The following is a 24,930-nucleotide window of genomic DNA, read 5'->3' on the forward strand; positions in this document are numbered from 1 at the left end:
GTTGTAACATCACAATTTGAGTGAAAAACAATATGTATAGCTCAAAAGATTATACTGGTTCTCTCTCGGCGTAGAATATTTGCATTGTGCCAAATGCTAGTAGATATTTTCATATATTTTTCCGTGCTCTGTGATAGCTTAATAGATGCAGATTTTCAGACCTGCGTCCTCTTGTGTTAGAGATAAAAACCATAAATGATGGAGAAATTGCATTGTGAATGTGTCTTAGGCTGCTAAATATTTGTTTTTCAGTTTTTTTTTTTAATGTAGGTATTTAAGTACATTCGTTAGCGTATTTTTGACAATTGTACTTAAATACATACATATTTTCTCCCCCTTCCTCTTTGAGTAGAGGGGGATTGAGTTGTGGTGGAGTTTGGCTGCCCACCCGAGTAAAACTGCCAGAGATGGTCAAGCGCCACCCTAACAGGAGTTTTTGTACTGCCTGGAGTTATTGACGCTGATTATGAAGGGATCATGCAAGCCATGGCACGGACTCCCTTGCCACCATGACCGCAGTGCGGCTACCAAACACTTCGTCCGGGACCCCGCGACCTCCGGCTCCTGGCCCACCGGAGACCATGTTAGGAACTCGGAATCGACAGGTCCAGATCCACAGTGGACCATGTTTGGAACCCGGGATAGCTGGCTCCTGACCCACCGGACACCATCGTTGGAACTCGGGATCGACTGGTTCAGATCCACAGTAAACCCTCTTCTGACCCCGGGATCTCCGGCTCCAACTACCGGAGGCCTACTTCTGCCCCCGGGATCCCTGGCTCCCGGCCCTCCGGAGACTGTATTCGGGACTCGGTATCGCCGGTTCCCCAGCCTACCGTGACTATCTTGCTGCCCCGGTTGAGCCGGCAACCGACCCATCGGAGACCGCGTTGGGAACCCGGGATCGCCGGCTGCTTCCCACCGGAGGCCGTCTTCTTACCCAGTAATTTTGGAGTCCCGACCAACCGGAGACTATCTTTGCAACCCGGGATTGCCGGCTCCGGACTCACCGGAGACCGTGTTTGGAACGCGTGATTACCGGCTCCTGACCTACCAGAGACCATGTTCGGAACGCGGGATTGCCGGCTCCCGACCTACCGGAGAATAGCTTCTATCCCCGGGATCGCGTGCTGCCGAACCTCCGGAGACTGTGTTCGGGACTTGGTATCGCCGGCTCCCCAGCCAACCGTGACTATCTTGCGGCCCCGGCTTAGCAAGACAAGCGTCCCACCGGAGACCATCTACGGAAAGGCATTCCCTCTCATATGGCAGGACAACCTTACCCATAACCATCCCGGGTTCCGAAGACGCTCTCCGATGGGTCGGTTGCCGGCTAAACCGGGGCAGCAAGATAGTCACGGTTGGCTGGAGGTCTGGCGATACTGAGTCCCAAATATAGTTTCCGAAGGGTCGGCAGCCCGTGATCCCGGGGATAGAAGATGGTCTCCGGTGGATCTGGACCTGTCGATCCCGAGTTCCAAACATGGTCTCCGGTGAGTCCGGAGCCAGCAATCCCGGGTTGCAAAGATAGTCTCTGTTTGGTCAGGACTCCACAATTACGGGGTAATGAGACGGCCTCCGGTGGGTAGGAGCCGGCGATCCCGGGTTCCGAAGACGCTCTCCGATGGGTCAGTTGCTGGCAGCTTGTCCTGCAATATGAGATGGAATGCCTTGCCAGGCCCCATCTCCACAGATACGGAACACTCCGGTTGGCAAGGCCAAGGGTGCATTTGAAGCCCTCGGTATAATAGGTGTCGTGCAATTGCATCATTCTGATTCATTCTGGTATACAGATAGACTAGCCATTATGTTGACTCTTGTGATATTTTTCTCAGTATAATTGAATTTTAGGCAGGCAAGTGCTTTAATACTCCGTAAGATGTCTAGCTCCTGAGGCTCTAACAGGGCTATCAGTAAGTAGGCAATCCAGCCATACCAGTTGTTCGTTGCCTCCCTAGAGGTGTTTCTCGTATTAGAGGCCTTCCACCCCGTCCCTATTCCTGTACTGTTGACCGAAGTTGTAAGCTCCTTATCTGATAGCGGAATCCCGACCAAGCAGGTGGTGAATGGATTGTCTGCGCTGGCCATCGAGAGACATGTGGTCCTGTCCCGTCACGCTTGCGAGGGTGACCCAAACGTTTCGTCTGGGCTGTATTGCGACCCATGCGGCGCTGGAAGTGCAGAGGTGGAGGAGGGTGGTGGTCCCAACCAAGGCTGCACACCACAGGCTGCTGCTCATCATGGTCCGTGTTCAGTGGAAATACAAGCACGCCCTTGCCCTCATGTTAGCAGCTGGTACGGTCCTTCCCACCACACCCCCTGTGCCCCACCCCATCCCCCAGTATCCAAGTTTCGCAGCATCACCCTTGCTTTTCCTGTTTTAACTGACGTTACTCCTGACTCCATTGTCATAAGATGCTTAATAATGGGTGGTACATCTTCGCGTTGAAAAGGTAGTGTTATATGAGATTCCTAACATAGATTAGCTAGTCTATCCTATGGTGTCTCTTGAGTCCCCCCCTTTTTTTTTGCTAGCAGGTTCTTTGCTGTGCGAAGGACTTGTTCTACTGCGGCTTGCACTGTGGGTGAGTGTGGCATGCCTGTCTTGTGCGTGATACCCAGCGTGTGAAAAAATGACGTTGTAGAGTGGCTGACATATGCAGGGCCGTTATCTGTTTTTCTTTCTTTTGGCATATCAGGGGTTGCAAGAGCTGCCTGAAAGTGTGCTTGGACATGGTGGCTAGTCTCGCCTGCCATTGCTGTGGCCCAGATTGCATGTGAAAAGGATTCGTGAACATATTTTAACCTTCCGAATTGGGGAATGTTAGTAATGTCGGTTTGCAAAATCCGGACGGAGGAGAGGTCCCTGGGATTGACGGTAGTCAGCGGGCCTGACTGCTGTTGACAATCAGGACAGGTTTGAAATATAAGTTTTGCCTCCGTTATAGGGAGGACAAATTGTCTGGATACTACGTTCGCTTCCTGGTGAAAGAATTGGTGGGACAAACGAGCCTGAGATAGTGTATTTGTTACCGGGACTTGCAATGCTATGTTAGCTAGCTGGTCAGCTCGGGCATTCCCTTCCACAAAAGAACCCTGTAAGGTGATATGCCTCCTAATAGGAATTATGCAGTATGGATGGCTCGACGCTTGAATTTTGCGAATAGTGTCTCATTCTGAATGTGCCTGATTTGAGATCGTTCAATTCGTTGTACCAATCCCACCGCATAAAGTGAATCTAACACAAAATTAACTGGGACCTGATGCCATTATTTAAATGCCATTATTATGGCATGTAATTCCACTGTCTGGGGGAACCTAGAATGCTCTGTAGTGTATGATGGCACTGGCCTTCTTGTTCCCATGGAACAACAGCTTATCCTGTTTGCCCTGAACAATCAGTTTGTCCTTGGACAGGGTGGCATCTCTATACGGTATTAACCTCGAGTAGCACACTATTATAAAAGGTGAACATTTTATGAGCTGGGAGGTGTATATCTGGTTGACCATCAAAGCCCGACAGGGCTGCCTGTAGCTCAAGGCTATTCTGGCGGCATCAGTCAAGGTAGTCCTTAACTATCGGAATAACAACGCTTTTTGGTTCCTCTCCGGCTATCTCTACAGTTCGTTCTCTGCCTTTCTTAATTAAGGCCGCAAACATTTCAATGTGGTGTCACGTTAAAGGGTGTAGCTGATTAATCTTTTTGGGCCCGGTCGGATTCAGGGTACTGAACTATCACAATCACAGATTTCACCAATTTGATTTCATCAACCGTTAGGGGTCCAGTCGGATATTCACCAATAACGCATTAACCGTTAGGGGTCTGGTTGGATTCAGAACACTGAACTATCACGGTCCCGGATTCACCAATAATGTATACCCATCCTTACCCTAGTTGCACTTAATGAGAGCAACGACAATGCAATCAAGTGTGATTTATTACAGCAACAGGTACATAGGTTCTTTGGGTTGCCGACGACAGTGACTGTCTGCAAAAGCAAGCTAGCATGGACGAAATACACAGGTGTTACAGGTGCGCAGCCTGGTAATTAACACGTTGAAAGGCTCAAAGACTCTAGAAGGATTTATAACCAAATGTTCAAATCTCACCCAAAGGCGTCCCAATGGGGGACAAGAGAGGCTCAGCCCGTCGACTGGTCCCAGGAGTCAGGAGGTCCTAAGGATGTATTCTCTCGGGATGGTATCTCCCCTGACGGTGGTATCTTCCCTAACATCCCCTCTCTCTTGGGCCAATTTGTATTATTTTCTATCTTTTAGGTGGAGCTTGAGTGGCTCTAGTCAAGCATCTCTTAGTTGTGCTTGGTGAAAAGTTCTCCCGTCTCCGTTTAAAGTAATAGGCTCCGAGAAATTCAGAGCGCATGCTCAGTGAGGGGTGGTCGCACCTTGGAGGCGGGTAGCTTTTGGGATAGAGGTGTGTTTTGGTATTATACTGATATTATAATGAGCAAAAAGTACACTAGGCTACAGCATTTGTTAAAACATGACAGGTCCTCGGCGCAGGGTAGCAAAAAGTTCAGCTTATCAGTTGGTGTCCGGTGGGTCAGGAGCCGGAGATCCTGGGTTCCAAAGATGTCTACTGTGGATTAGGACCCGTCGATCCTGAATGCCAAGGAGCATCTCTCGACCAAACATGATCCGGAACAGAGAGTCCAGGTGTTCAAAAATCTGAACTGGTGTCTCGTCGACAGGCGAACCCGAGGTTATCGAACAGCGTCCGGTGTTTCGGGGGCCAGCAACCCAGGGTCCAAAGAAGCTCTCATGTAGTTCTTGAGGGATCCATCACTGGGTTCCGAAGTTTTCTTCTGACCCCACGGTATACCGGGTCAAGACCTACTTGAGAATATCTTCGGACACAGCGATCACTACCTCTCGACTTTCCGGAGACCGTACTCGGGTCTCGGCATAGCCGACACACCTGCCTACCGTGACTCTCTTGCGACCCTGGTTTAGCCGGCAACCGACCCATCGGAGGCTGTCTTCTGACACCGGCTATGCCAGCTCCAACCTACCGGATTGTAGGCTCCGGACCCACCGGTGACCATGTTTGGAACTCGGGATTGCCGGCTCCCAACCCAACGGAGGCTGTCTTCTGACCCCGGGATAACCGGCTACTTCCCACAGGAGGCCGTCTTCTTACCTCGTAATTGCGGATCGCCATACCAGAGCCGCCGGAGATCCGACCCTGACCGCAGTGCGGCTAGCAAACACTTCGTCCGGGACCGGAGCCCAGGGGCTTGGTACGGACGGCCGCCGCTCCGGACAGGACAGAACCCCCGGGCCCGGGACGGCCAGCCCCCGAGTTGATTGACCACAGCCTGCAGCTTCACTACACGGCTGGCAGCCATGCCGCTCGTGGCTGGACAACAGTGTAGGGGGATCGGTGTCCCCGAGCCGCCCGAGACGGGACGGTGCGGCGAGCACAGATGCCACTCAGGACCGGAGCCCAGGGGTTCGGGACGGACAGCCGCCGCTCCGCACAGGGTAGAACACCCGGAACATTACATTGTTCCATACCCAGCTAAATTAGCCAGCTAAGTTCCTAAACATGCTTTCTCACAAACCACCTTGTCCCCTGCTCACCACCTTTGGGTTTTTCCAACTAAAAGAAAAGTTTCTGTTGTAACATCACAATTTGAGTGAAAAACAATATGTATAGCTCAAAAGATTATACTGGTTCTCTCTCGGCGTAGAATATTTGCATTGTGCCAAATGCTAGTAGATATTTTCATATATTTTTCCGTGCTCTGTGATAGCTTAATAGATGCAGATTTTCAGACCTGCGTCCTCTTGTGTTAGAGATAAAAACCATAAATGATGGAGAAATTGCATTGTGAATGTGTCTTAGGCTGCTAAATATTTGTTTTTCAGTTTTTTTTTTTAATGTAGGTATTTAAGTACATTCGTTAGCGTATTTTTGACAATTGTACTTAAATACATACATATTTTCTCCCCCTTCCTCTTTGAGTAGAGGGGGATTGAGTTGTGGTGGAGTTTGGCTGCCCACCCGAGTAAAACTGCCAGAGATGGTCAAGCGCCACCCTAACAGGAGTTTTTGTACTGCCTGGAGTTATTGACGCTGATTATGAAGGGATCATGCAAGCCATGGCACGGACTCCCTTGCCACCATGACCGCAGTGCGGCTACCAAACACTTCGTCCGGGACCCCGCGACCTCCGGCTCCTGGCCCACCGGAGACCATGTTAGGAACTCGGAATCGACAGGTCCAGATCCACAGTGGACCATGTTTGGAACCCGGGATAGCTGGCTCCTGACCCACCGGACACCATCGTTGGAACTCGGGATCGACTGGTTCAGATCCACAGTAAACCCTCTTCTGACCCCGGGATCTCCGGCTCCAACTACCGGAGGCCTACTTCTGCCCCCGGGATCCCTGGCTCCCGGCCCTCCGGAGACTGTATTCGGGACTCGGTATCGCCGGTTCCCCAGCCTACCGTGACTATCTTGCTGCCCCGGTTGAGCCGGCAACCGACCCATCGGAGACCGCGTTGGGAACCCGGGATCGCCGGCTGCTTCCCACCGGAGGCCGTCTTCTTACCCAGTAATTTTGGAGTCCCGACCAACCGGAGACTATCTTTGCAACCCGGGATTGCCGGCTCCGGACTCACCGGAGACCGTGTTTGGAACGCGTGATTACCGGCTCCTGACCTACCAGAGACCATGTTCGGAACGCGGGATTGCCGGCTCCCGACCTACCGGAGAATAGCTTCTATCCCCAGGATCGCGTGCTGCCGAACCTCCGGAGACTGTGTTCGGGACTTGGTATCGCCGGCTCCCCAGCCAACCGTGACTATCTTGCGGCCCCGGCTTAGCAAGACAAGCGTCCCACCGGAGACCATCTACGGAAAGGCATTCCCTCTCATATGGCAGGACAACCTTACCCATAACCATCCCGGGTTCCGAAGACGCTCTCCGATGGGTCGGTTGCCGGCTAAACCGGGGCAGCAAGATAGTCACGGTTGGCTGGAGGTCTGGCGATACTGAGTCCCAAATATAGTTTCCGAAGGGTCGGCAGCCCGTGATCCCGGGGATAGAAGATGGTCTCCGGTGGATCTGGACCTGTCGATCCCGAGTTCCAAACATGGTCTCCGGTGAGTCCGGAGCCAGCAATCCCGGGTTGCAAAGATAGTCTCTGTTTGGTCAGGACTCCACAATTACGGGGTAATGAGACGGCCTCCGGTGGGTAGGAGCCGGCGATCCCGGGTTCCGAAGACGCTCTCCGATGGGTCAGTTGCTGGCAGCTTGTCCTGCAATATGAGATGGAATGCCTTGCCAGGCCCCATCTCCACAGATACGGAACACTCCGGTTGGCAAGGCCAAGGGTGCATTTGAAGCCCTCGGTATAATAGGTGTCGTGCAATTGCATCATTCTGATTCATTCTGGTATACAGATAGACTAGCCATTATGTTGACTCTTGTGATATTTTTCTCAGTATAATTGAATTTTAGGCAGGCAAGTGCTTTAATACTCCGTAAGATGTCTAGCTCCTGAGGCTCTAACAGGGCTATCAGTAAGTAGGCAATCCAGCCATACCAGTTGTTCGTTGCCTCCCTAGAGGTGTTTCTCGTATTAGAGGCCTTCCACCCCGTCCCTATTCCTGTACTGTTGACCGAAGTTGTAAGCTCCTTATCTGATAGCGGAATCCCGACCAAGCAGGTGGTGAATGGATTGTCTGCGCTGGCCATCGAGAGACATGTGGTCCTGTCCCGTCACGCTTGCGAGGGTGACTCAAACGTTTCGTCTGGGCTGTATTGCGACCCATGCGGCGCTGGAAGTGCAGAGGTGGAGGAGGGTGGTGGTCCCAACCAAGGCTGCACACCACAGGCTGCTGCTCATCATGGTCCGTGTTCAGTGGAAATACAAGCACGCCCTTGCCCTCATGTTAGCAGCTGGTACGGTCCTTCCCACCACACCCCCTGTGCCCCACCCCATCCCCCAGTATCCAAGTTTCGCAGCATCACCCTTGCTTTTCCTGTTTTAACTGACGTTACTCCTGACTCCATTGTCATAAGATGCTTAATAATGGGTGGTACATCTTCGCGTTGAAAAGGTAGTGTTATATGAGATTCCTAACATAGATTAGCTAGTCTATCCTATGGTGTCTCTTGAGTCCCCCCCTTTTTTTTTGCTAGCAGGTTCTTTGCTGTGCGAAGGACTTGTTCTACTGCGGCTTGCACTGTGGGTGAGTGTGGCATGCCTGTCTTGTGCGTGATACCCAGCGTGTGAAAAAATGACGTTGTAGAGTGGCTGACATATGCAGGGCCGTTATCTGTTTTTCTTTCTTTTGGCATATCAGGGGTTGCAAGAGCTGCCTGAAAGTGTGCTTGGACATGGTGGCTAGTCTCGCCTGCCATTGCCGTGGCCCAGATTGCATGTGAAAAGGATTCGTGAACATATTTTAACCTTCCGAATTGGGGAATGTTAGTAATGTCGGTTTGCAAAATCCGGACGGAGGAGAGGTCCCTGGGATTGACGGTAGTCAGCGGGCCTGACTGCTGTTGACAATCAGGACAGGTTTGAAATATAAGTTTTGCCTCCGTTATAGGGAGGACAAATTGTCTGGATACTACGTTCGCTTCCTGGTGAAAGAATTGGTGGGACAAACGAGCCTGAGATAGTGTATTTGTTACCGGGACTTGCAATGCTATGTTAGCTAGCTGGTCAGCTCGGGCATTCCCTTCCACAAAAGAACCCTGTAAGGTGATATGCCTCCTAATAGGAATTATGCAGTATGGATGGCTCGACGCTTGAATTTTGCGAATAGTGTCTCATTCTGAATGTGCCTGATTTGAGATCGTTCAATTCGTTGTACCAATCCCACCGCATAAAGTGAATCTAACACAAAATTAACTGGGACCTGATGCCATTATTTAAATGCCATTATTATGGCATGTAATTCCACTGTCTGGGGGAACCTAGAATGCTCTGTAGTGTATGATGGCACTGGCCTTCTTGTTCCCATGGAACAACAGCTTATCCTGTTTGCCCTGAACAATCAGTTTGTCCTTGGACAGGGTGGCATCTCTATACGGTATTAACCTCGAGTAGCACACTATTATAAAAGGTGAACATTTTATGAGCTGGGAGGTGTATATCTGGTTGACCATCAAAGCCCGACAGGGCTGCCTGTAGCTCAAGGCTATTCTGGCGGCATCAGTCAAGGTAGTCCTTAACTATCGGAATAACAACGCTTTTTGGTTCCTCTCCGGCTATCTCTACAGTTCGTTCTCTGCCTTTCTTAATTAAGGCCGCAAACATTTCAATGTGGTGTCACGTTAAAGGGTGTAGCTGATTAATCTTTTTGGGCCCGGTCGGATTCAGGGTACTGAACTATCACAATCACAGATTTCACCAATTTGATTTCATCAACCGTTAGGGGTCCAGTCGGATATTCACCAATAACGCATTAACCGTTAGGGGTCTGGTTGGATTCAGAACACTGAACTATCACGGTCCCGGATTCACCAATAATGTATACCCATCCTTACCCTAGTTGCACTTAATGAGAGCAACGACAATGCAATCAAGTGTGATTTATTACAGCAACAGGTACATAGGTTCTTTGGGTTGCCGACGACAGTGACTGTCTGCAAAAGCAAGCTAGCATGGACGAAATACACAGGTGTTACAGGTGCGCAGCCTGGTAATTAACACGTTGAAAGGCTCAAAGACTCTAGAAGGATTTATAACCAAATGTTCAAATCTCACCCAAAGGCGTCCCAATGGGGGACAAGAGAGGCTCAGCCCGTCGACTGGTCCCAGGAGTCAGGAGGTCCTAAGGATGTATTCTCTCGGGATGGTATCTCCCCTGACGGTGGTATCTTCCCTAACATCCCCTCTCTCTTGGGCCAATTTGTATTATTTTCTATCTTTTAGGTGGAGCTTGAGTGGCTCTAGTCAAGCATCTCTTAGTTGTGCTTGGTGAAAAGTTCTCCCGTCTCCGTTTAAAGTAATAGGCTCCGAGAAATTCAGAGCGCATGCTCAGTGAGGGGTGGTCGCACCTTGGAGGCGGGTAGCTTTTGGGATAGAGGTGTGTTTTGGTATTATACTGATATTATAATGAGCAAAAAGTACACTAGGCTACAGCATTTGTTAAAACATGACAGGTCCTCGGCGCAGGGTAGCAAAAAGTTCAGCTTATCAGTTGGTGTCCGGTGGGTCAGGAGCCGGAGATCCTGGGTTCCAAAGATGTCTACTGTGGATTAGGACCCGTCGATCCTGAATGCCAAGGAGCATCTCTCGACCAAACATGATCCGGAACAGAGAGTCCAGGTGTTCAAAAATCTGAACTGGTGTCTCGTCGACAGGCGAACCCGAGGTTATCGAACAGCGTCCGGTGTTTCGGGGGCCAGCAACCCAGGGTCCAAAGAAGCTCTCATGTAGTTCTTGAGGGATCCATCACTGGGTTCTGAAGTTTTCTTCTGACCCCACGGTATACCGGGTCAAGACCTACTTGAGAGTATCTTCGGACACAGCGATCACTACCTCTCGACTTTCCGGAGACCGTACTCGGGTCTCGGCATAGCCGACACACCTGCCTACCGTGACTCTCTTGCGACCCTGGTTTAGCCGGCAACCGACCCATCGGAGGCTGTCTTCTGACACCGGCTATGCCAGCTCCAACCTACCGGATTGTAGGCTCCGGACCCACCGGTGACCATGTTTGGAACTCGGGATTGCCGGCTCCCAACCCAACGGAGGCTGTCTTCTGACCCCGGGATAACCGGCTACTTCCCACAGGAGGCCGTCTTCTTACCTCGTAATTGCGGATCGCCATACCAGAGCCGCCGGAGATCCGACCCTGACCGCAGTGCGGCTAGCAAACACTTCGTCCGGGACCGGAGCCCAGGGGCTTGGTACGGACGGCCGCCGCTCCGGACAGGACAGAACCCCCGGGCCCGGGACGGCCAGCCCCCGAGTTGATTGACCACAGCCTGCAGCTTCACTACACGGCTGGCAGCCATGCCGCTCGTGGCTGGACAACAGTGTAGGGGGATCGGTGTCCCCGAGCCGCCCGAGACGGGACGGTGCGGCGAGCACAGATGCCACTCAGGACCGGAGCCCAGGGGTTCGGGACGGACAGCCGCCGCTCCGCACAGGGTAGAACACCCGGAACATTACATTGTTCCATACCCAGCTAAATTAGCCAGCTAAGTTCCTAAACATGCTTTCTCACAAACCACCTTGTCCCCTGCTCACCACCTTTGGGTTTTTCCAACTAAAAGAAAAGTTTCTGTTGTAACATCACAATTTGAGTGAAAAACAATATGTATAGCTCAAAAGATTATACTGGTTCTCTCTCGGCGTAGAATATTTGCATTGTGCCAAATGCTAGTAGATATTTTCATATATTTTTCCGTGCTCTGTGATAGCTTAATAGATGCAGATTTTCAGACCTGCGTCCTCTTGTGTTAGAGATAAAAACCATAAATGATGGAGAAATTGCATTGTGAATGTGTCTTAGGCTGCTAAATATTTGTTTTTCAGTTTTTTTTTTTTAATGTAGGTATTTAAGTACATTCGTTAGCGTATTTTTGACAATTGTACTTAAATACATACATATTTTCTCCCCCTTCCTCTTTGAGTAGAGGGGGATTGAGTTGTGGTGGAGTTTGGCTGCCCACCCGAGTAAAACTGCCAGAGATGGTCAAGCGCCACCCTAACAGGAGTTTTTGTACTGCCTGGAGTTATTGACGCTGATTATGAAGGGATCATGCAAGCCATGGCACGGACTCCCTTGCCACCATGACCGCAGTGCGGCTACCAAACACTTCGTCCGGGACCCCGTGACCTCCGGCTCCTGGCCCACCGGAGACCATGTTAGGAACTCGGAATCGACAGGTCCAGATCCACAGTGGACCATGTTTGGAACCCGGGATAGCTGGCTCCTGACCCACCGGACACCATCGTTGGAACTCGGGATCGACTGGTTCAGATCCACAGTAAACCCTCTTCTGACCCCGGGATCTCCGGCTCCAACTACCGGAGGCCTACTTCTGCCCCCGGGATCCCTGGCTCCCGGCCCTCCGGAGACTGTATTCGGGACTCGGTATCGCCGGTTCCCCAGCCTACCGTGACTATCTTGCTGCCCCGGTTGAGCCGGCAACCGACCCATCGGAGACCGCGTTGGGAACCCGGGATCGCCGGCTGCTTCCCACCGGAGGCCGTCTTCTTACCCAGTAATTTTGGAGTCCCGACCAACCGGAGACTATCTTTGCAACCCGGGATTGCCGGCTCCGGACTCACCGGAGACCGTGTTTGGAACGCGTGATTACCGGCTCCTGACCTACCAGAGACCATGTTCGGAACGCGGGATTGCCGGCTCCCGACCTACCGGAGAATAGCTTCTATCCCCGGGATCGCGTGCTGCCGAACCTCCGGAGACTGTGTTCGGGACTTGGTATCGCCGGCTCCCCAGCCAACCGTGACTATCTTGCGGCCCCGGCTTAGCAAGACAAGCGTCCCACCGGAGACCATCTACGGAAAGGCATTCCCTCTCATATGGCAGGACAACCTTACCCATAACCATCCCGGGTTCCGAAGACGCTCTCCGATGGGTCGGTTGCCGGCTAAACCGGGGCAGCAAGATAGTCACGGTTGGCTGGAGGTCTGGCGATACTGAGTCCCAAATATAGTTTCCGAAGGGTCGGCAGCCCGTGATCCCGGGGATAGAAGATGGTCTCCGGTGGATCTGGACCTGTCGATCCCGAGTTCCAAACATGGTCTCCGGTGAGTCCGGAGCCAGCAATCCCGGGTTGCAAAGATAGTCTCTGTTTGGTCAGGACTCCACAATTACGGGGTAATGAGACGGCCTCCGGTGGGTAGGAGCCGGCGATCCCGGGTTCCGAAGACGCTCTCCGATGGGTCAGTTGCTGGCAGCTTGTCCTGCAATATGAGATGGAATGCCTTGCCAGGCCCCATCTCCACAGATACGGAACACTCCGGTTGGCAAGGCCAAGGGTGCATTTGAAGCCCTCGGTATAATAGGTGTCGTGCAATTGCATCATTCTGATTCATTCTGGTATACAGATAGACTAGCCATTATGTTGACTCTTGTGATATTTTTCTCAGTATAATTGAATTTTAGGCAGGCAAGTGCTTTAATACTCCGTAAGATGTCTAGCTCCTGAGGCTCTAACAGGGCTATCAGTAAGTAGGCAATCCAGCCATACCAGTTGTTCGTTGCCTCCCTAGAGGTGTTTCTCGTATTAGAGGCCTTCCACCCCGTCCCTATTCCTGTACTGTTGACCGAAGTTGTAAGCTCCTTATCTGATAGCGGAATCCCGACCAAGCAGGTGGTGAATGGATTGTCTGCGCTGGCCATCGAGAGACATGTGGTCCTGTCCCGTCACGCTTGCGAGGGTGACCCAAACGTTTCGTCTGGGCTGTATTGCGACCCATGCGGCGCTGGAAGTGCAGAGGTGGAGGAGGGTGGTGGTCCCAACCAAGGCTGCACACCACAGGCTGCTGCTCATCATGGTCCGTGTTCAGTGGAAATACAAGCACGCCCTTGCCCTCATGTTAGCAGCTGGTACGGTCCTTCCCACCACACCCCCTGTGCCCCACCCCATCCCCCAGTATCCAAGTTTCGCAGCATCACCCTTGCTTTTCCTGTTTTAACTGACGTTACTCCTGACTCCATTGTCATAAGATGCTTAATAATGGGTGGTACATCTTCGCGTTGAAAAGGTAGTGTTATATGAGATTCCTAACATAGATTAGCTAGTCTATCCTATGGTGTCTCTTGAGTCCCCCCCTTTTTTTTTGCTAGCAGGTTCTTTGCTGTGCGAAGGACTTGTTCTACTGCGGCTTGCACTGTGGGTGAGTGTGGCATGCCTGTCTTGTGCGTGATACCCAGCGTGTGAAAAAATGACGTTGTAGAGTGGCTGACATATGCAGGGCCGTTATCTGTTTTTCTTTCTTTTGGCATATCAGGGGTTGCAAGAGCTGCCTGAAAGTGTGCTTGGACATGGTGGCTAGTCTCGCCTGCCATTGCCGTGGCCCAGATTGCATGTGAAAAGGATTCGTGAACATATTTTAACCTTCCGAATTGGGGAATGTTAGTAATGTCGGTTTGCAAAATCCGGACGGAGGAGAGGTCCCTGGGATTGACGGTAGTCAGCGGGCCTGACTGCTGTTGACAATCAGGACAGGTTTGAAATATAAGTTTTGCCTCCGTTATAGGGAGGACAAATTGTCTGGATAATACGTTCGCTTCCTGGTGAAAGAATTGGTGGGACAAACGAGCCTGAGATAGTGTATTTGTTACCGGGACTTGCAATGCTATGTTAGCTAGCTGGTCAGCTCGGGCATTCCCTTCCACAAAAGAACCCTGTAAGGTGATATGCCTCCTAATAGGAATTATGCAGTATGGATGGCTCGACGCTTGAATTTTGCGAATAGTGTCTCATTCTGAATGTGCCTGATTTGAGATCGTTCAATTCGTTGTACCAATCCCACCGCATAAAGTGAATCTAACACAAAATTAACTGGGACCTGATGCCATTATTTAAATGCCATTATTATGGCATGTAATTCCACTGTCTGGGGGAACCTAGAATGCTCTGTAGTGTGTGATGGCACTGGCCTTCTTGTTCCCATGGAACAACAGCTTATCCTGTTTGCCCTGAACAATCAGTTTGTCCTTGGACAGGGTGGCATCTCTATACGGTATTAACCTCGAGTAGCACACTATTATAAAAGGTGAACATTTTATGAGCTGGGAGGTGTATATCTGGTTGACCATCAAAGCCCGACAGGGCTGCCTGTAGCTCAAGGCTATTCTGGCGGCATCAGTCAAGGTAGTCCTTAACTATCGGAATAACAACGCTTTTTGGTTCCTCTCCGGCTATCTCTACAGTTCGTTCTCTGCCTTTCTTAATTAAGGCCGCAAACATTTCAATGTGGTGTCACGTTAAAGGGTGTAGCTGATTAATCTTTTTGGGCCCGGTCGGATTCAGGGTACTGAACTATCACAATCACAGATTTCACCAATTTGATTTCATCAACCGTTAGGGGTCCAGTCGGATATTCACCAATAACGCATTAACCGTTAGGGGTCTGGTTGGATTCAGAACACTGAACTATCACGGTCCCGGATTCACCAATAATGTATACCCATCCTTACCCTAGTTGCACTTAATGAGAGCAACGACAATGCAATCAAGTGTGATTTATTACAGCAACAGGTACATAGGTTCTTTGGGTTGCCGACGACAGTGACTGTCTGCAAAAGCAAGCTAGCATGGACGAAATACACAGGTGTTACAGGTGCGCAGCCTGGTAATTAACACGTTGAAAGGCTCAAAGACTCTAGAAGGATTTATAACCAAATGTTCAAATCTCACCCAAAGGCGTCCCAATGGGGGACAAGAGAGGCTCAGCCCGTCGACTGGTCCCAGGAGTCAGGAGGTCCTAAGGATGTATTCTCTCGGGATGGTATCTCCCCTGACGGTGGTATCTTCCCTAACATCCCCTCTCTCTTGGGCCAATTTGTATTATTTTCTATCTTTTAGGTGGAGCTTGAGTGGCTCTAGTCAAGCATCTCTTAGTTGTGCTTGGTGAAAAGTTCTCCCGTCTCCGTTTAAAGTAATAGGCTCCGAGAAATTCAGAGCGCATGCTCAGTGAGGGGTGGTCGCACCTTGGAGGCGGGTAGCTTTTGGGATAGAGGTGTGTTTTGGTATTATACTGATATTATAATGAGCAAAAAGTACACTAGGCTACAGCATTTGTTAAAACATGACAGGTCCTCGGCGCAGGGTAGCAAAAAGTTCAGCTTATCAGTTGGTGTCCGGTGGGTCAGGAGCCGGAGATCCTGGGTTCCAAAGATGTCTACTGTGGATTAGGACCCGTCGATCCTGAATGCCAAGGAGCATCTCTCGACCAAACATGATCCGGAACAGAGAGTCCAGGTGTTCAAAACTCTGAACTGGTGTCTCGTCGACAGGCGAACCCGAGGTTATCGAACAGCGTCCGGTGTTTCGGGGGCCAGCAACCCAGGGTCCAAAGAAGCTCTCATGTAGTTCTTGAGGGATCCATCACTGGGTTCCGAAGTTTTCTTCTGACCCCACGGTATACCGGGTCAAGACCTACTTGAGAGTATCTTCGGACACAGCGATCACTACCTCTCGACTTTCCGGAGACCGTACTCGGGTCTCGGCATAGCCGACACACCTGCCTACCGTGACTCTCTTGCGACCCTGGTTTAGCCGGCAACCGACCCATCGGAGGCTGTCTTCTGACACCGGCTATGCCAGCTCCAACCTACCGGATTGTAGGCTCCGGACCCACCGGTGACCATGTTTGGAACTCGGGATTGCCGGCTCCCAACCCAACGGAGGCTGTCTTCTGACCCCGGGATAACCGGCTACTTCCCACAGGAGGCCGTCTTCTTACCTCGTAATTGCGGATCGCCATACCAGAGCCGCCGGAGATCCGACCCTGACCGCAGTGCGGCTAGCAAACACTTCGTCCGGGACCGGAGCCCAGGGGCTTGGTACGGACGGCCGCCGCTCCGGACAGGACAGAACCCCCGGGCCCGGGACGGCCAGCCCCCGAGTTGATTGACCACAGCCTGCAGCTTCACTACACGGCTGGCAGCCATGCCGCTCGTGGCTGGACAACAGTGTAGGGGGATCGGTGTCCCCGAGCCGCCCGAGACGGGACGGTGCGGCGAGCACAGATGCCACTCAGGACCGGAGCCCAGGGGTTCGGGACGGACAGCCGCCGCTCCGCACAGGGTAGAACACCCGGAACATTACATTGTTCCATACCCAGCTAAATTAGCCAGCTAAGTTCCTAAACATGCTTTCTCACAAACCACCTTGTCCCCTGCTCACCACCTTTGGGTTTTTCCAACTAAAAGAAAAGTTTCTGTTGTAACATCACAATTTGAGTGAAAAACAATATGTATAGCTCAAAAGATTATACTGGTTCTCTCTCGGCGTAGAATATTTGCATTGTGCCAAATGCTAGTAGATATTTTCATATATTTTTCCGTGCTCTGTGATAGCTTAATAGATGCAGATTTTCAGACCTGCGTCCTCTTGTGTTAGAGATAAAAACCATAAATGATGGAGAAATTGCATTGTGAATGTGTCTTAGGCTGCTAAATATTTGTTTTTCAGTTTTTTTTTTTAATGTAGGTATTTAAGTACATTCGTTAGCGTATTTTTGACAATTGTACTTAAATACATACATATTTTCTCCCCCTTCCTCTTTGAGTAGAGGGGGATTGAGTTGTGGTGGAGTTTGGCTGCCCACCCGAGTAAAACTGCCAGAGATGGTCAAGCGCCACCCTAACAGGAGTTTTTGTACTGCCTGGAGTTATTGACGCTGATTATGAAGGGATCATGCAAGCCATGGCACGGACTCCCTTGCCACCATGACCGCAGTGCGGCTACCAAACACTTCGTCCGGGACCCCGCGACCTCCGGCTCCTGGCCCACCGGAGACCATGTTAGGAACTCGGAATCGACAGGTCCAGATCCACAGTGGACCATGTTTGGAACCCGGGATAGCTGGCTCCTGACCCACCGGACACCATCGTTGGAACTCGGGATCGACTGGTTCAGATCCACAGTAAACCCTCTTCTGACCCCGGGATCTCCGGCTCCAACTACCGGAGGCCTACTTCTGCCCCCGGGATCCCTGGCTCCCGGCCCTCCGGAGACTGTATTCGGGACTCGGTATCGCCGGTTCCCCAGCCTACCGTGACTATCTTGCTGCCCCGGTTGAGCCGGCAACCGACCCATCGGAGACCGCGTTGGGAACCCGGGATCGCCGGCTGCTTCCCACCGGAGGCCGTCTTCTTACCCAGTAATTTTGGAGTCCCGACCAACCGGAGACTATCTTTGCAACCCGGGATTGCCGGCTCCGGACTCACCGGAGACCGTGTTTGGAACGCATGATTACCGGCTCCTGACCTACCAGAGACCATGTTCGGAACACGGGATTGCCGGCTCCCGACCTACCGGAGAATAGCTTCTATCCCCGGGATCGCGTGCTGCCGAACCTCCGGAGACTGTGTTCGGGACTTGGTATCGCCGGCTCCCCAGCCAACCGTGACTATCTTGCGGCCCCGGCTTAGCAAGACAAGCGTCCCACCGGAGACCATCTACGGAAAGGCATTCCCTCTCATATGGCAGGACAACCTTACCCATAACCATCCCGGGTTCCGAAGACGCTCTCCGATGGGTCGGTTGCCGGCTAAACCGGGGCAGCAAGATAGTCACGGTTGGCTGGAGGTCTGGCGATACTGAGTCCCAAATATAGTTTCCGAAGGGTCGGCAGCCCGTGATCCCGGGGATAGAAGATGGTCTCCGGTGGATCTGGACCTGTCGATCCCGAGTTCCAAACATGGTCTCCGGTGAGTCCGGAGCCAGCAATCCCGGGTTGCAAAGATAGTCTCTGTTTGGTCAGGACTCCACAATTACGGGGTAATGAGACGGCCTCCGGTGGGTAGGAGCCGGCGATCCCGGGTTCCGAAGACGCTCTCCGATGGGTCAGTTGCTGGCAGCTTGTCCTGCAATATGAGATGGAATGCCTTGCCAGGCCCCATCTCCACAGATACGGAACACTCCGGTTGGCAAGGCCAAGGGTGCATTTGAAGCCCTCGGTATAATAGGTGTCGTGCAATTGCATCATTCTGATTCATTCTGGTATACAGATAGACTAGCCATTATGTTGACTCTTGTGATATTTTTCTCAGTATAATTGAATTTTAGGCAGGCAAGTGCTTTAATACTCCGTAAGATGTCTAGCTCCTGAGGCTCTAACAGGGCTATCAGTAAGTAGGCAATCCAGCCATACCAGTTGTTCGTTGCCTCCCTAGAGGTGTTTCTCGTATTAGAGGCCTTCCACCCCGTCCCTATTCCTGTACTGTTGACCGAAGTTGTAAGCTCCTTATCTGATAGCGGAATCCCGACCAAGCAGGTGGTGAATGGATTGTCTGCGCTGGCCATCGAGAGACATGTGGTCCTGTCCCGTCACGCTTGCGAGGGTGACCCAAACGTTTCGTCTGGGCTGTATTGCGACCCATGCGGCGCTGGAAGTGCAGAGGTGGAGGAGGGTGGTGGTCCCAACCAAGGCTGCACACCACAGGCTGCTGCTCATCATGGTCCGTGTTCAGTGGAAATACAAGCACGCCCTTGCCCTCATGTTAGCAGCTGGTACGGTCCTTCCCACCACACCCCCTGTGCCCCACCCCATCCCCCAGTATCCAAGTTTCGCAGCATCACCCTTGCTTTTCCTGTTTTAACTGACGTTACTCCTGACTCCATTGTCATAAGATGCTTAATAATGGGTGGTACATCTTCGCGTTGAAAAGGTAGTGTTATATGAGATTCCTAACATAGATTAGCTAGTCTATCCTATGGTGTCTCTTGAGTCCCCCCCTTTTTTTTTGCTAGCAGGTTCTTTGCTGTGCGAAGGACTTGTTCTACTGCGGCTTGCACTGTGGGTGAGTGTGGCATGCCTGTCTTGTGCGTGATACCCAGCGTGTGAAAAAATGACGTTGTAGAGTGGCTGACATATGCAGGGCCGTTATCTGTTTTTCTTTCTTTTGGCATATCAGGGGTTGCAAGAGCTGCCTGAAAGTGTGCTTGGACATGGTGGCTAGTCTCGCCTGCCATTGCCGTGGCCCAGATTGCATGTGAAAAGGATTCGTGAACATATTTTAACCTTCCGAATTGGGGAATGTTAGTAATGTCGGTTTGCAAAATCCGGACGGAGGAGAGGTCCCTGGGATTGACGGTAGTCAGCGGGCCTGACTGCTGTTGACAATCAGGACAGGTTTGAAATATAAGTTTTGCCTCCGTTATAGGGAGGACAAATTGTCTGGATACTACGTTCGCTTCCTGGTGAAAGAATTGGTGGGACAAACGAGCCTGAGATAGTGTATTTGTTACCGGGACTTGCAATGCTATGTTAGCTAGCTGGTCAGCTCGGGCATTCCCTTCCACAAAAGAACCCTGTAAGGTGATATGCCTCCTAATAGGAATTATGCAGTATGGATGGCTCGACGCTTGAATTTTGCGAATAGTGTCTCATTCTGAATGTGCCTGATTTGAGATCGTTCAATTCGTTGTACCAATCCCACCGCATAAAGTGAATCTAACACAAAATTAACTGGGACCTGATGCCATTATTTAAATGCCATTATTATGGCATGTAATTCCACTGTCTGGGGGAACCTAGAATGCTCTGTAGTGTATGATGGCACTGGCCTTCTTGTTCCCATGGAACAACAGCTTATCCTGTTTGCCCTGAACAATCAGTTTGTCCTTGGACAGGGTGGCATCTCTATACGGTATTAACCTCGAGTAGCACACTATTATAAAAGGTGAACATTTTATGAGCTGGGAGGTGTATATCTGGTTGACCATCAAAGCCCGACAGGGCTGCCTGTAGCTCAAGGCTATTCTGGCGGCATCAGTCAAGGTAGTCCTTAACTATCGGAATAACAACGCTTTTTGGTTCCTCTCCGGCTATCTCTACAGTTCGTTCTCTGCCTTTCTTAATTAAGGCCGCAAACATTTCAATGTGGTGTCACGTTAAAGGGTGTAGCTGATTAATCTTTTTGGGCCCGGTCGGATTCAGGGTACTGAACTATCACAATCACAGATTTCACCAATTTGATTTCATCAACCGTTAGGGGTCCAGTCAGATATTCACCAATAACGCATTAACCGTTAGGGGTCTGGTTGGATTCAGAACACTGAACTATCACGGTCCCGGATTCACCAATAATGTATACCCATCCTTACCCTAGTTGCACTTAATGAGAGCAACGACAATGCAATCAAGTGTGATTTATTACCGCAACAGGTACATAGGTTCTTTGGGTTGCCGACGACAGTGACTGTCTGCAAAAGCAAGCTAGCATGGACGAAATACACAGGTGTTACAGGTGCGCAGCCTGGTAATTAACACGTTGAAAGGCTCAAAGACTCTAGAAGGATTTATAACCAAATGTTCAAATCTCACCCAAAGGCGTCCCAATGGGGGACAAGAGAGGCTCAGCCCGTCGACTGGTCCCAGGAGTCAGGAGGTCCTAAGGATGTATTCTCTCGGGATGGTATCTCCCCTGACGGTGGTATCTTCCCTAACATCCCCTCTCTCTTGGGCCAATTTGTATTATTTTCTATCTTTTAGGTGGAGCTTGAGTGGCTCTAGTCAAGCATCTCTTAGTTGTGCTTGGTGAAAAGTTCTCCCGTCTCCGTTTAAAGTAATAGGCTCCGAGAAATTCAGAGCGCATGCTCAGTGAGGGGTGGTCGCACCTTGGAGGCGGGTAGCTTTTGGGATAGAGGTGTGTTTTGGTATTATACTGATATTATAATGAGCAAAAAGTACACTAGGCTACAGCATTTGTTAAAACATGACAGGTCCTCGGCGCAGGGTAGCAAAAAGTTCAGCTTATCAGTTGGTGTCCGGTGGGTCAGGAGCCGGAGATCCTGGGTTCCAAAGATGTCTACTGTGGATTAGGACCCGTCGATCCTGAATGCCAAGGAGCATCTCTCGACCAAACATGATCCGGAACAGAGAGTCCAGGTGTTCAAAAATCTGAACTGGTGTCTCGTCGACAGGCGAACCCGAGGTTATCGAACAGCGTCCGGTGTTTCGGGGGCCAGCAACCCAGGGTCCAAAGAAGCTCTCATGTAGTTCTTGAGGGATCCATCACTGGGTTCCGAAGTTTTCTTCTGACCCCACGGTATACCGGGTCAAGACCTACTTGAGAGTATCTTCGGACACAGCGATCACTACCTCTCGACTTTCCGGAGACCGTACTCGGGTCTCGGCATAGCCGACACACCTGCCTACCGTGACTCTCTTGCGACCCTGGTTTAGCCGGCAACCGACCCATCGGAGGCTGTCTTCTGACACCGGCTATGCCAGCTCCAACCTACCGGATTGTAGGCTCCGGACCCACCGGTGACCATGTTTGGAACTCGGGATTGCCGGCTCCCAACCCAACGGAGGCTGTCTTCTGACCCCGGGATAACCGGCTACTTCCCACAGGAGGCCGTCTTCTTACCTCGTAATTGCGGATCGCCATACCAGAGCCGCCGGAGATCCGACCCTGACCGCAGTGCGGCTAGCAAACACTTCGTCCGGGACCGGAGCCCAGGGGCTTGGTACGGACGGCCGCCGCTCCGGACAGGACAGAACCCCCGGGCCCGGGACGGCCAGCCCCCGAGTTGATTGACCACAGCCTGCAGCTTCACTACACGGCTGGCAGCCATGCCGCTCGTGGCTGGACAACAGTGTAGGGGGATCGGTGTCCCCGAGCCGCCCGAGACGGGACGGTGCGGCGAGCACAGATGCCACTCAGGACCGGAGCCCAGGGGTTCGGGACGGACAGCCGCCGCTCCGCACAGGGTAGAACACCCGGAACATTACATTGTTCCATACCCAGCTAAATTAGCCAGCTAAGTTCCTAAACATGCTTTCTCACAAACCACCTTGTCCCCTGCTCACCACCTTTGGGTTTTTCCAACTAAAAGAAAAGTTTCTGTTGTAACATCACAATTTGAGTGAAAAACAATATGTATAGCTCAAAAGATTATACTGGTTCTCTCTCGGCGTAGAATATTTGCATTGTGCCAAATGCTAGTAGATATTTTCATATATTTTTCCGTGCTCTGTGATAGCTTAATAGATGCAGATTTTCAGACCTGCGTCCTCTTGTGTTAGAGATAAAAACCATAAATGATGGAGAAATTGCATTGTGAATGTTTCTTAGGCTGCTAAATATTTGTTTTTCAGTTTTTTTTAATGTAGGTATTTAAGTACATTCGTTAGCGTATTTTTGACAATTGTACTTAAATACATACATATTTTCTCCCCCTTCCTCTTTGAGTAGAGGGGGATTGAGTTGTGGTGGAGTTTGGCTGCCCACCCGAGTAAAACTGCCAGAGATGGTCAAGCGCCACCCTAACAGGAGTTTTTGTACTGCCTGGAGTTATTGACGCTGATTATGAAGGGATCATGCAAGCCATGGCACGGACTCCCTTGCCACCATGACCGCAGTGCGGCTACCAAACACTTCGTCCGGGACCCCGCGACCTCCGGCTCCTGGCCCACCGGAGACCATGTTAGGAACTCGGAATCGACAGGTCCAGATCCACAGTGGACCATGTTTGGAACCCGGGATAGCTGGCTCCAGACCCACCGGACACCATCGTTGGAACTCGGGATCGACTGGTTCAGATCCACAGTAAACCCTCTTCTGACCCCGGGATCTCCGGCTCCAACTACCGGAGGCCTACTTCTGCCCCCGGGATCCCTGGCTCCCGGCCCTCCGGAGACTGTATTCGGGACTCGGTATCGCCGGTTCCCCAGCCTACCGTGACTATCTTGCTGCCCCGGTTGAGCCGGCAACCGACCCATCGGAGACCGCGTTGGGAACCCGGGATCGCCGGCTGCTTCCCACCGGAGGCCGTCTTCTTACCCAGTAATTTTGGAGTCCCGACCAACCGGAGACTATCTTTGCAACCCGGGATTGCCGGCTCCGGACTCACCGGAGACCGTGTTTGGAACGCGTGATTACCGGCTCCTGACCTACCAGAGACCATGTTCGGAACACGGGATTGCCGGCTCCCGACCTACCGGAGAATAGCTTCTATCCCCGGGATCGCGTGCTGCCGAACCTCCGGAGACTGTGTTCGGGACTTGGTATCGCCGGCTCCCCAGCCAACCGTGACTATCTTGCGGCCCCGGCTTAGCAAGACAAGCGTCCCACCGGAGACCATCTACGGAAAGGCATTCCCTCTCATATGGCAGGACAACCTTACCCATAACCATCCCGGGTTCCGAAGACGCTCTCCGATGGGTCGGTTGCCGGCTAAACCGGGGCAGCAAGATAGTCACGGTTGGCTGGAGGTCTGGCGATACTGAGTCCCAAATATAGTTTCCGAAGGGTCGGCAGCCCGTGATCCCGGGGATAGAAGATGGTCTCCGGTGGATCTGGACCTGTCGATCCCGAGTTCCAAACATGGTCTCCGGTGAGTCCGGAGCCAGCAATCCCGGGTTGCAAAGATAGTCTCTGTTTGGTCAGGACTCCACAATTACGGGGTAATGAGACGGCCTCCGGTGGGTAGGAGCCGGCGATCCCGGGTTCCGAAGACGCTCTCCGATGGGTCAGTTGCTGGCAGCTTGTCCTGCAATATGAGATGGAATGCCTTGCCAGGCCCCATCTCCACAGATACGGAACACTCCGGTTGGCAAGGCCAAGGGTGCATTTGAAGCCCTCGGTATAATAGGTGTCGTGCAATTGCATCATTCTGATTCATTCTGGTATACAGATAGACTAGCCATTATGTTGACTCTTGTGATATTTTTCTCAGTATAATTGAATTTTAGGCAGGCAAGTGCTTTAATACTCCGTAAGATGTCTAGCTCCTGAGGCTCTAACAGGGCTATCAGTAAGTAGGCAATCCAGCCATACCAGTTGTTCGTTGCCTCCCTAGAGGTGTTTCTCGTATTAGAGGCCTTCCACCCCGTCCCTATTCCTGTACTGTTGACCGAAGTTGTAAGCTCCTTATCTGATAGCGGAATCCCGACCAAGCAGGTGGTGAATGGATTGTCTGCGCTGGCCATCGAGAGACATGTGGTCCTGTCCCGTCACGCTTGCGAGGGTGACCCAAACGTTTCGTCTGGGCTGTATTGCGACCCATGCGGCGCTGGAAGTGCAGAGGTGGAGGAGGGTGGTGGTCCCAACCAAGGCTGCACACCACAGGCTGCTGCTCATCATGGTCCGTGTTCAGTGGAAATACAAGCACGCCCTTGCCCTCATGTTAGCAGCTGGTACGGTCCTTCCCACCACACCCCCTGTGCCCCACCCCATCCCCCAGTATCCAAGTTTCGCAGCATCACCCTTGCTTTTCCTGTT

This window comes from Aythya marila, assembly GCF_965140915.1.
Source record: "Aythya marila genome assembly, chromosome: 1".
In the NCBI taxonomy this organism is placed as follows: Eukaryota; Metazoa; Chordata; class Aves; order Anseriformes; family Anatidae; genus Aythya; species Aythya marila.